The sequence below is a fragment of the Octodon degus genome, unplaced genomic scaffold (genome assembly GCF_000260255.1).
Source record: "Octodon degus isolate 3935 unplaced genomic scaffold, OctDeg1.0 scaffold00074, whole genome shotgun sequence".
Lineage (NCBI taxonomy): Eukaryota > Metazoa > Chordata > Mammalia > Rodentia > Octodontidae > Octodon > Octodon degus.
Window position 1 is genome coordinate 199,768 of NW_004524650.1, and position 13,698 is coordinate 213,465.

A 13,698-nucleotide genomic window follows, 5' to 3' on the forward strand; every position below is an offset into this window, starting at 1 on the left:
AGAGTGTGCCTAATGAGAGTCACATGGAGAGAAAACATTCTCTCAGGCTTTCACAGAGAGCACATTGGCCAAGCATTGGCCGTAACTCATCCACATGGCTGACACTGACAAAGGTTCTACAATCTGAGGTATAAGATCTCAGGATAAATCCTGAGGGGATTTCACTGACCTTATCAGACCCAAAAGCTACAACTCTTGTTGCATAGGTCCTGCTTTACCATCCAGCAGAAAAGTATAAAAACGAAATATAAAAACTAAAGCCATGCTGTTATGTTGAGCTGCAGAGGACTCAGGTCAACAATTTCTGACATTGCCAATCAAGTGGAAGACCCAATATTATTATGGACTACTGGACTCTTTTAGTACATTTTGCTGAGTTTACACACCTATAATATTCAAATGACAGAACTTAACAAAAAAAGGGGATACAGATGAATGTTCATTTTGCATCTCTGTATTCAAAGTGGTTCGGATAGATATATAGTTACATTCTCTTAATGAATAGAAGGATTTGTTCTAATGGTGTTTGTAAATAGGATATCAAGTCCACATCTTGTACAGCAATTAACCACTAGGAAGAATGTATGCAATGTGTTAATTATTGAAACTACCAATTTGGTTTGAAACTGCCTCATTGCTATTTATTTCTCAATAAAATTATGGAAAAAAAAAGGATTTCAGTAAGAGGATTTACTTGGAGAGACAGATGAGAACTTGACAAGTTTCAACTGAGGCATAAAAAAAAGTAGTGAATGTATAAATTACAAAGATTATTATCGTAAATATACATTGCTATTAATCTCCCTTAAAATACTCCCTTGCAGTTCAAATATCCTTATCTTATCATTTTTGCCATTTTCTTTCTTTTTTTTTTTTTTAATTGGGGAAAAAAAGTATGTATATAGGATTAGCCAGCTGGACTCAGTTTAGATGATCCCAGTTTTGTTGGCGACATCCAATGCATCATAACCGGGAGCCAGTGGAGCACATGCCTTCTTCCCTCCATCAGGCCTGATTAGGGTATTGACCTTTGCAACATCGATGTCATAGAGCTTCTTCACAGCTTGTTTGATTTTGTGCTTATCGGCTTTGACATCCTGTTGTCCTTGATCTTTTTCATGGCTGACTCCATGGTCAGGGGGAACTTGATGATGGCATAGTGGTCAAGCTTGTTTCTCCTGGGTGTGCTCTTCTGAGGGTATTTGGGCAGCCTCAAGAGACACATTATCTTGGGATGGTGGAAGGTGGATGACATTTGTATCTTCTTTTTGTGGCTGTGGATGCCTTTCAGCATGGCCTTCTTGACCTTCAAAGCTTTTTTTGGCTTTGGCTTTGGGAGGGGCAGGGGCTTCCTTCTTCATCTTCGACATCATCTTGGTAAAAAGGCTTTCTTTTCTTTTCTTAATGTATTTGTTTGCTGCAGGGTTTCACTGTGCAGCTCAGATTTGTGGTGATCCTCTTGCTTTCAGCCTCCCCATTGCTGGGATTACAGGCATGCACCACTATACCCTGACTCTGGCTGGCTCAGCCTGTCCTAGGGGTGGGGCTGGAACAACATGTGGTGCCCGGGATTGAACCATGGTCCCTGTGCTTACCTAAAATTGCCTAAGCAGGTGCTTTATTCCACTGAGCTGTCTTGTCGGCCACCATTCTTGCCATTTTCTGATGCAGTTCTGGAAGTATTTTTTCTGGAGTGTCTCTAGTTGCATTGCACTACTTTTTTCCATAGTTTTATTGAGAAACAAATAGCAATGAGACAGTTTCAAATCAAATTGGTAGGACAGTTTCAATAATTAACACATTGCATACATTCTTCCCAGTGGTTAATTGCTGTACAAGATGCGGACATGATATCCTATTTACAAACACCATTAGAACAAATCCCTCTATTCATTAAGAGAATGTAACTATATATCTATCCTAACCACTTTGAATACACAGATACACAATGGACATTCATCTGTATCCCCTTTTTTCATTGCATTATTTTGGCTTCTTTGACAATCCTAAATCAATTCAAACCCTTTTCTTTTAAGAAAATTTGGACTTTGGGGAACAGCTGGAAGTTGTACAGTGCCAGATTTGGTGGCCAAAGGTAAGAAGTAAGTATTATAGAATGTGTGAAAGATTTCCCTAGAGCCGTTTTGAAACCAGAATTCCTGTTGAGGAACTTGAGTGCTCACTCTTCTGACTCTGCCTTGAGACCAGCAGTGCTGCTAAGCTGAAAACAGACTATTTCCTTCCTGCACTATCTCAGAAAGACTCATTCAGAAAATCTTGACTCTGAGATTACATGTGCCAACCAGTACTAATTAATTAATTAATTTGTTTCACTGGGAATCGCATCCAGGTTCTTCACATTGAGATGAATTTCAATCCCTTTTTAAATTTTCATTTTGAGACAAGGCCTCAGTAAGTTGTTAAATTACCAAATTAGGACTGAACCTGAGATACTCTTAATTCATCCTCCCATAGGGCTGGGATTACAGGCATGTATCACCACACCTGGTTTCTCTTTCTTTATTCTTATCTTAACTCTTTTTTACCCCACTGCACAATGTGATTCCCCCTTTTTTATTTCCTTATTTGGTACAGGGTCTTGCTACACAGCTCAGACTTGTAGTGATCCCCCTGTTTCAGCCTCCCCACAGCTGGGATTGCAGGTGTGTGCCACCAGGCCCACTTTCAGTGGTTGGCTTGGCATACCTGGGGTCAAACCTGGGTCCTTAAGCTTGCCAGGCAGGTGCTTAGACCACTGAGCTATCTCCCAGGCCCACATTTCCTTTTTTTTTTAATTATTTTTTTTTTCTTTTAAAGAAAAAGAAACAAAAAGCAAAAGAAAACAAAAACCTAAAATTCCAAAACAAAATGATAGGAGGGTAACAATGGCTAACACTGTACATTGTACACTGTTATCTTTATATTGGTTACTCAGAGTATAAGATATTAGCATTTAATTGTCTTAAGAATATTAGCACATACTTACCTTTGCAGTGGACTGAGAGAAGTTAGTAGTATAGCTCTTTTAACTATCAGTGAGCCTTTTCTTGCCCTTCCCTTCTCTAGTAGATTCCTGGATGAGATTGTTTGCTATAGGCCAGTATTGAAGAGGTCTGTGAATAGGGTCTGCCTCTCTGGTGCAAGAGATCTTTGATACCACTTTGTTTTCATTCTAGGGTGCTCTAAATAGAAAAGGCTACCATATCATCTGCTTCTTCATTAGTGTGCTTTGTGGTTTAGAGCATCAGTGGACTTCAAGGTGGTCCACAGGGCAGCTTCTCATCTCACAGAGCCTCCCCAGCCTCCATGAGAGTCAGAGTCATTGCCTCTGTCCTGCTCTTGGTCTCCAGAGCACCTCACACTCCTCCTATCTCCTAAATCTCTCTCTCTGATTCTTTGTAACTTAATTATTTTCCTTTCGGTCAACATTCTAAATATTCTGTGCACTAGGGCTCAATGTTGGTGATCTTCTTTTTTAGTCTTCTTTACTCAATGCCTAGTATTCTTTTTTTTTCATAATTTTACTGAGAAACAAATAGCAATGAGACAGTTTCAAACCAAATTGGTAGGACAGATTCAATAATTAACACATTGCATACATTGTTCCTAGTGGTTAATTGCTGTACAAGATGTGGACATGATATCCTATTTACAAACACTATTAGAACAAATCCCTCTATTCATTAAGAGAATGCAACTATATATCTATCCTAACCATTTTTAATACACAGATACAAAATGGCCTAGTATTTTTATAGAGCTTATCCTAATGCCATTGGATGCCAGGATTGCTGAACTAATTTATGTCTCCATTACAGACTTCTGTTACCTCTACCTGGAGATCATTTTCCCCAAATGTCTGTGGGAAGGTTCTATTACCTTTATCAAATCTTTGTCTGGATTTCCCCTTCTTAATCACGTCTATCTTAACCACAGTAACATAAACCACACCTCTCCCTCTGATGTTCTATTTTTAACCAGACTCATTATTTTATACAGTGACATATACCTTAGTTATATTTCTCATTGTTGAGACAAAATATCCACCATTATATCCAATATCCAAATTAAAGGAGGAAAGCTTTCTTTTTTATTTTTTTTTCTTTTTGTATTTTTAAGGAAGAACCTCCAGGGCGTTCAGGGTCTCATTATTAGATTGGACTTGTAGTGATCTGCCTGTTTACGGCCTCCCAAGAGCTGGGATTACAGGCATGCGCCTCCATGTCCAGTCTTAATATGTCACGGGGGTGGGTCTGACATGCCAGGTCTGGAGATTGAACCCCTGGCCCCTGCACCTGCTTGCAAGTGCCTTAATCTGCTGAGCTATTTGGCAGGCCCTAGAGGAGGAAAGATTTAGTTAGCTCACAGTTTGTAGAGGTTTCACTCCATAATTATCTAGTTCCGAGGGAGAGTGGATGGCAGAGGTACATCACAGAGGAGAAAGTCCATGGAGTGGCAGACAGAAAGCAGAGGCAGCAGGACAAAGATTTCATCCAGGTTACAAGCCCTGGGGGTAGGAGGTGCCACCAACACCCAAGGTGAGGAATCTTTAATTCCAGCATCATACCCTTAATCCCAGTATCACACTCTCTTTTTAAAAAATCTTTTAAAAACTTATTTGGTACAGGTCTCACTATGCATGTTGGACTCCTAGTGATCCTCCTGTCTCAGCCTCCCTAGGGATGGGATTACAGACGTGTGCCACCACTCCTGGTTTCAGTGGCATGGAGAGCCCATGGCATGCAGTACTGAGGATCAAAACTGGGTCTTTGAGTGTGTCAGGCAGGCCCTTAGACTGCTGAGCTGTCTCCCCAGCCCCCAGTATCACACTATTAATTTACAGTTGCACATTGTTTTCATCCACTTTCAAGTCTCTTCACATGGGGCAGCATGAAGCTTCAGAGGGACGTCTAGGTACAAGGCATCACACCATCAAGAGTACTTTTGTGGTTGCTGTTTATCATCTATTCCTTTTTTTTTTTTCTTTTTTTTTTTTTTTTTTTTTTTTTTTTTTTTGCGGAACCGGGGATTGAACTCAGGCCCTTGCGCTTGCCAGGGAAGCGCTTATTCCACTGAGCCATCTCCCCAGCCCCTATCATCTATTCTTTCACAAGGAAGCAACCTCCACACAGTAAGGCTTTTGTTCATAATCTAAGCGCATAGAATAGTCCTGGTAATCAAAGCACACTCACTAAATACGTATTCAGTGATGATCTTCACAATCCATTTTAGTTTCCAATGGCGATGCCTTATAAACTAATTTAATGAATTGAGAGGTTTTTTAACTTTTGCTTTTCATTACCACATGATTGCTGCACATATTTACAGGACACAATGTAATGTCTGCTTCAATATATGTGTATTTTATATAATATTCAAATTTGTGTAGCTTGTCAGTCAGCACATTTACTATTTTTACGTAAAGAACTTTCAAAGCATTTTTCATATGTCTTGTGACATTAATTACACTATTATTAACCATAGTTATCCCACTATATAATGAGTGTCAGAACTAATATGTTTTGGGTAATTGATATTAAAAATGATTAATCTACCCAGGGATTATAGATCCAGTAAGCAATGAAACCAGGACTTAAATCTAGGACCTCCTGGTCCTGCAGCTCCAGTGCAGCGCTCTATGACATTCTACTTTTAATTTTCCTACCTGTAATGAGACACTGCAGCATGAAATTTAATCTTCTAAACCTGTTACATGCATAGACTAATACATTATGCATGACATGCAAATCTGATCATTTTTATGATTTGTGAGTAGCTTTTTAAGATGACACGCTAAAATCTTTTGGGGTCGGGGAAATGGCTCAGTAGAATAAGCGCTTCCCTGGCAAGTGCAAGGGCCTGAGTTCAATCCCCGGTTTCACAACAAAAAACAAACAAACAAGCAAACGAAAAAACCCCAACTTTTTTTTCTTCGATATTGCTTGTAGATTAAGCTATAACTTTTCTTCAGGTGAAATATATATAGCTATAGATTATATCTACTAGCCAAAAGTAGAATAGTGTATGAGATTAATGTGCTGCTTTCTCTTTGAACATTTACATAGTTTTTTTTCAGGTTGCATCTCCTAGAAGACAAATGACTGCTGTATTTAGTGTAAAAGGACATTTAACTGAGCCATTTGCTTGATGTTTTAAGGGATAAATGATGCAGCTGTTCTGTGAACACAGCCTAGTTATACAATATCCTATCAAAAATAACCACAGATAAAAAATAACCTATTAACAAATCAAACACTCACAGTAGATAATCTCCTCACACACCAGGCCGGCCAACTGAAAAATGTTCTCTGAGTTATTTCTCATCCCTTGTCCACATAAATTACTATTTAAGATATTCACGATCTTATGTTCTAAGTTTCCTTTTATTCAGTTCACAAATGGACACAAAAATAATCAGCATCCTGAAAATATTATATTAACTTTAAGTTACAGAAAAAAACAGGAGGTAAAACATACCATAATTTTTCATTCTACAATGATTAAGCACTGTCAATACTACAGCCCATGTGTTTTCCTCTGCAGATTTGCTATTGTATGTCCAAACCTCATGGTGTTTAAAGGCTTGTGCAACGTGCGCTAAAGAAGATGAAAAGGCCCCTTCGACTTCACTTTAAATGCCTTTGTTTTGAGAAAGAGCCCTTGCTGAGGACCATTTGCCTTATTCACTTTCCTTCCTTTGTTCGCAGTGTAAGGAAGCCGCCCTTCCCTTGTCATTGTTCTTGGGTTTGGGTGTTTTCAATTTTTTCCACTGTGATACCTTCACTTGGCACTTTCAGTTTTAGCTCATTGATTCAACCTGATATTGAAAATATTTGAACCTGAAGTCAAAAGTGTCCCAAATGGTCCCATAAGACGCGGTAGCACATATTCCACCGTATTGTCAACATTATTCAGATTGTGTCTGTGGTACTCAGCCAGCTTTTGGACTTGAAAAAGGTAACTTTGCTTTGCTTTGTGTTTTGAGAAGTAAGTTTTACTTTTCCAAAAGTTTGTGATTTCAGTTTCAAGAGTAACAGATGACAAGGTTTAGCATTTGCGTAGGTGGAAATTCTTGTTTTAGATTTGCAGAAAGACATATTGAGTGGGGTCACTTGTACTTACTGAAACTGTTATATATCTTATTTTCTTTCTCCTTAAATTTGATTTTTTTTTTTTTTTTGGTATAGCAAAATGAATATGCTCACATTTGTGTTGTGGTGAAAAATGTAAATAGAGAGACTGGGACTGATCATGAAGAATCTGTTGATTTCACAGCCTCCACTAGACTCCTGGGTGTGGATGTGGGGATTGCTAGATCTGAAACGCCAAATTGCTGAGGAAGTTTACAAGAACAGCTTGGCCAGCACAGGAGTGCAGTTTGGGAACTGGGTTGGCATTGTAAGGGCGTCGCTACTAAAGGAGAGCCCGGTCCTCTGGGTTCGAATCACCTGACCATCATACATCACACGCCAGTTAAACATCTACTGACTGTGTACTCAGCATCTTGCTCTGCACTGAAAAGAAGTATAGATAAGACAGTGAACTCTGTTTTTAATGGGGAAGACAGGAGATAAACCAAATATAGGGAAGTACTTTGAGAATCATGAAAAGGTCACCAAAGTTGGACTCAGGGCCGAAGGAAGTCCTGCCTCAGCTAAGTCATGCTTGCAGCTGCGCTGTGTTTGAGTATTTTAGATTGAACACGTAAGTGTTAATGAGGAGAATGAATCAGGAATTGGGTGGGAAAGCAAAAAGAACTTGTAGTGTCACAGGCCCTGCTTTTGGTGCTTATGCTAGACAAACTGAGTCATGCTTACCCGCTCAGATTCTTTAGCAGGTGAGGAGATGACCCATTATCAAGTTGTCACATATAAATTTATAAATCCCATTTATTATGTTAGGTTATATATATATATATATGTATATATATGCAGTTATTTGCATAAATATGCTAAGTATAGTAGTTTCCATATATTTATTGATGGTCTTTAGTTAAGCACACATACATCAAAACCATGAACCATTCCAAGAAAAAGTTAATAAATGTAGGTGGCTTCAGAACCAGAGAAAGTTGGGCTTATTTCCCAAATTTTCTGCTTGCTGAAAGGGTGAGCTTGGGAAGATGGCTTAATGTGTCAGACAGTCTACTTCCCTGGTCTATGCTGGTGGGAATAACAAGTATCTCATAAGAATTTTCATTTTAGGATGAAGTGAACATGTGGTGGTGTAGCATAACAAATACTTTATAGATAGTACTTTATCATTATCATCATTATTATTTAATTATCTTATGGTATAATTAAGCTCCTTTGAAAGATTTATTATATTTCACACAATACAGGCACTTTTTGTTCAGTGCTTTTACGCTTGCTAGATGCATCTTTCTGTACACAAAACCAAATACTGTAATTGATTTGTTAAGGGAAAAGCCCAGTGTTTTCCTTGCCTGGGGCCAAGGAGCTGTCACATGTCTTTAGGGTTACAACACAGGCAAATGGAGGCAAGACTGGCCGACTGACTTGGGCAGGTGCCAGCTTATGATATGGTAGCACTCCTGTCCTGGATACTTTCCATTAGACTCATGGTGGAGAGCGTGGAAGGTTTGGCCTGATTCTTTTTCATTATGGAAACATCCTCTAAGCTTATCCAATTAGATCAGCTTCTAGGCAGAGCCATCACCCTAAAAGCTGGGGTGTGAGCCAGTTATGTTAAAGTGGATTTACATGGCAAAGCAAGAAAGGAGCCAGCTGTCAGTGTATCTGCCCTTCAGCCTGCTTCACTATGAAGAGTGAAGCCTCTGTGGTTTTGTTTACTGACAGATTGAGTTTTTGACAATTGTAATTCTAGCTTGAAGATTTTTGGAAATAAGTGTTTTGAAAGATGCCAACTAAAAGTTTATGTCCAAAAGCACTTAACAGGTCTCCTTTTGGGAAATAGATGTTTTGCCAATGTTTATTGCTTGCTTTAGATAGGTCTTTAAAAAGGAAATAAAAGGTAAATAAAAAAGCCCAAAAGTTTTCTTTAGAGATGTTTTATCATATTTTAACATATCATGGAAAATCTTTGCAATTTTTTCACTAAATTTTCATATAACATTAATTTTTGGGGGGTCTATACCTTTTTCCCCCTCCCTGCTCCTTTCTTTCCCCCTCTCCTCTTCTTCCTTTGCCCTCCTTCTTCCTTTTTTTCTTCTCTATTCTCTTCCTCCCTCCCTCGCCTCCCTTCTCTTCTCCTCTCTCCCTATTCTTTTTTCTGAGATTCTAAGTGTAGGAGTTAGATTGCTTAATATGTACTCAGGGCAAAGACGGAAAGCATTGCATTATACCACTGAAGTGTTACCATCATGCTGTGGTGTGGATGGGGTGAGATTTAAAAAAGCAACAAATTCTGAGAAACATAGCTGACACCAACAAATTTTAGAAATCTCTTTAGCACTGGGGTTCTTACTTCTGCAGAACTCAAAGGCTTAGAGCACAGGCGAGACAGTAGCACAGGGAGCTGCCCCTTTACACCTACATAGATGGTCCCTCGCCCACTCTAAAAAATATCAACAATAAAAATTCCTTTGTATATATTTAATTTTAATCTTATAAAAATGTCTTCAGAAATTTAAAAAGCTTTTAATGTAAATTTCCTTCTAAGTGAATTTCCAGAGCGTGGAATTTCTGACCTTATTATTTATTTTACTCATGAGCCTTAGAATTCTTAAAATTGAAATCTGAAACTATTCTAGTAGCACAATAGTAACTGACCCTCTGAAGGCAGACCCTGAATAGAGTAAGATCAGTAATTCAGCTAGGGAACAAAGGTCAAGCTAGATGAATATCTCTGGTTAATTTTGTCCAAGTCTTTAATAGTTCATTATGCTTTGCCCATTTGACAATTTCATTTTATGAAGATCTTTTTTTTTTTTTTTGTTACCCTCCTTTATTTACATATCTCTTTTGGAGATGGCTTTAAGTGAAATAAACATCATGGCCTTTTAGGGTGTGGAGCAGGTCCTTTTTTCTTTGAATATACCAAATCCATCTGTGAGAGGAAGCAAGAAAGTACATTTTTACCATGGTCAGACAGAGTGTTATATTTCCGGGCATTAGTAAAGGCAGTAAGCTTTTCAAGCAATGTGAACACTTGTAGTTTTGTATTGAATTTTGTGGGACTTCTCCCCTTCACACAAATGTACCCAGTGCAAATGTACATGTGGATACATGCAATTCAAACAAAGGGTGTGCAGTGGGTATGCAACAGGGGAGAGGTACAGAGATTCCTACGCACGACTTCCAAAGGTAGCCTCCAAATGCCAAGTTATGTACAAAGAAGAGAGGCAGTGGCTTCCTTGCCTTGGGCTGGAAATAAAGATGGTTTTGTTCTCAAACAAAAGAATGTAATAATTCAGTTCTGTGCATTTGTTTATTGATGATATCTTTTTCCCCTTACGTCTTGACATTCCATCAAAGCACTGCATGCTTCCCTTGGGAAAGAATTCAGAGTTTAGCTTTATTTACAAGCTTCATTATGCTAAAGAGGAAAATGTCCCAGCTGATAGATGTTACATGGCAGCCCACTGACCTCTCTATTTGGGAGAAATATTCACTCCTACAGAGAAGTTCTAAATGTTAGCTAATTCACTCTCAGTCTTTCTGTATTTACTGAAACCCAACCTACTGAATTTGCTTCTTCCTTCTCCTTTAAATTTTTCTTTGTCTTTCCTTTTTAATTTTTTTTACAACTTTTTGGACCACTTTTCCATGCTTATATCTATAATCTAAACAACTAATTTGAAGACAACAATACCAATATTACAACCATTGTTGAATTCTTATTATTTTGTTTAGTGAAATTCTGTATCCTTTCTAATGTTTCTACTATTACTCTCCTTAAAAAAATTAAAATATTAACTCAGTGATTAAAAAATCACTAATATATTTTCCCTACTTTATGTTGTGTTTTTAATAAAGATTTGAGCTAATTTTACATTTTTCACCTTTGTGTGTGTGTATGGTTTTTGTGTATTTAATGTAGGGCCTACAGAGTCTCACTACCCAGATCAGATTTGTAGTGATCTTCCTGTTTTTAGCCTCTCAAGCGTTGGATTATAGGTGCCCATCACCATCCCCAATCTCCTTGTGTGTTTTGAAGTTCACAAGTCACCATGTTCATACTACTTAAGAGTTTCACCTCATCAGAGGTAGATAGGAGAGGAAGAAAAGTTATCGATGGGGAATGCTGTGTTATCAGAGCATTGGTTGGTGAGCTTCTTGGAGAAATGGGGACATGACTATGAACAGATTTTTTGACTGTGGGACTGGAGGAACTTATGAAAACACTCCAAGTATAAAACTTACCTTGATTTAGGAGATTGTTAAAGACAACTATACTTAAGTTTCAAGTAATGATTAGCCATTTTAGGGGAGGAATATTTTCATGTGTATGACCCACGTGTTTCTGGCTCAATCTAAAGAAATATGAACTCATATTTGTAGTCAGAAAAGCTATTAAAAATAGTAGTAGGTGCTACAGTTAAAGTCTAATACATACTTCAAAAGACCAGGCAGGAGAGGACCTAGTCCCCAATATGCCAAATTCTTGAGCTCTGCATGTGTCTGGAGAACAGATAGTAGTTTAGCAGAAGGAGCTGTTGTGACTGAATTTCTATAGAAAAGGCTGCCAGAGGATGGAGAGAAAATTCCAAGAGAGGACCAGGAGCATGTGGAATTTCACAGACCTAAAGAAAGGACTGGGACTTGCAGGACAGGCATACCCTTGAGGTTAGGAGCTCCAGGATCAAAGACCATAGTAGCACTGCTTTATCCTTCATAGTCTTCCTGGTTTTTTAGACCTGTGTGAACTAGGGGAAGCTATTTCAGTGTGAACCTACCATTAAGTTATAAGATATAATTTAAGCACTCTATAGATACAAGTTGCTATGGTTTGCATCTAGGTATCTCTTCAAAGCCTCATACAGTCATGGGGTGGGGTGGGGAGATAGCTCAGTAGAATAAGCGCTTGCCTGGCAAGTGCAAGGTCCTGAGTTCAATCTCTGGTACCACAAAAACAAACAAGCAAATGATAGTCATGGGGTAGCTTCTAGAGTTTGTGATTAATTCATTATCCAATGCCAGGATTATGGGTGTGAGTACCCTGGGGCAGATAGTCTGTATACAAATGTAAAGAAGGGAAAGAGGCTAGCTATCTGCTTCAGCTGCTGCCCCTCCCTTTGCTTTTTGCTGCTTTCTGCGACCATGAACGATTGCCCTCTGCCACGTGTCACTCTGCCTAGGAGCCAGCTGAGTATGGACTGAAATCTCCACTAACTGTGAGCTAAATAAACCTTTTCTTTCTCAATTCTGGGTGTTGGATATTTTGTCCTAACATCAGGAGAAGAGTTACTAAGACACAAGTATTAATTTGAAGAAAAACTAGATTTTTCTAAAGTCATTTCATTCATGTGTTATAGTAACTGTTGAGAGTCCTTGTTTCTCACAGCAATGTTACTATAGCTTTCATTTCTGTTTATGTCAATAGCTTTTAGTTCTTTCCACCAAAACAAGAAGTGCTCACACACTTGGCGCTTCTAGCCAACATTCTGACTCAGGTAGCATGCATAATTAACTTCACATCATGGTTAATTTCTTTTATTCTCTTTCATCCAAATGTGCATAAAGTTGTTAGTTACTTGAATATATTCTTAAAAGCCTATCATACCCTTCTCCATAACCCCTACCACCCTTTGTAAACCATAGAATTGTCATTCTTGAGGAAAACACAACAAAATAGATCTAGCTACATTTACTAGTATATGACCTTTCCAAGTATTTATGTCAAACTATCATTTAGTGTTGAAAACACATCCCAGGGTTTAAGTGGAAGGTGAACTTAATCAAGCATTTAGCTGCACAGAGTAGTGGACTGATGACCTGAAAAGGCTGATCCTTTCCCAAGGAGGTAGCTTGAAATCAGCGGGCCTTCTATGGGAACTATGTTCTAGACACCACTCTTGTACCCGCTGGTCCTGAGTTGTTGCTTGTGTGGTAAGGTGGAAAGGATGAATCACTTGGAGTGACACAGATTATTCCAAATACGTTGCTAGGAATCAAATGATAAGTGAAAGTGTCTTGAGTTCTAAAATTGTATTCAGAAGATCAAGCTTTTTATGGACATGCATCTTAAAGTCATGGTTGTTGTAGCATCATGATTTCACGCATTCAACAAGTATTTATGGTACACAATATGGATCAGGTATTAGAGAAGGGAGACGGTTGGTGGCAGAGTGCTGAGTAATATAGAGGTCACCTCCATTATCAGGGACTTTAGATTTTTTGGCAAAAGGCATGAGAGCAGCAAAATAAGTATTACACCAAGTTAAATTGTATAAAGAAAACCTAGTAACATTTTGAACAGTTACCAGTTAGGAGTAGTGGTGGTGGGATGAGAAATTAATTTGTAAGAGGTCAAGGAAGGCCTCTCTGAAGGGATGGTACTAGAATTTCCAAAGCTGATATTTTAGGTTCTTTCTTAGTCAAGTTCTTCTTTCTGCAGCTGTGAACCTATCAAGTTCTGCTAAAAAAGTTTTTGTATTTTGTTTTTCTATGCTCTTTCAAAATTAGGCAATCCTTTCTCCTTGCTATGCAAACACTTAATAATCATGTACATTGAGAGGGAGAGATTATTTTCTTTTAAGAATTACAGTCAATATAT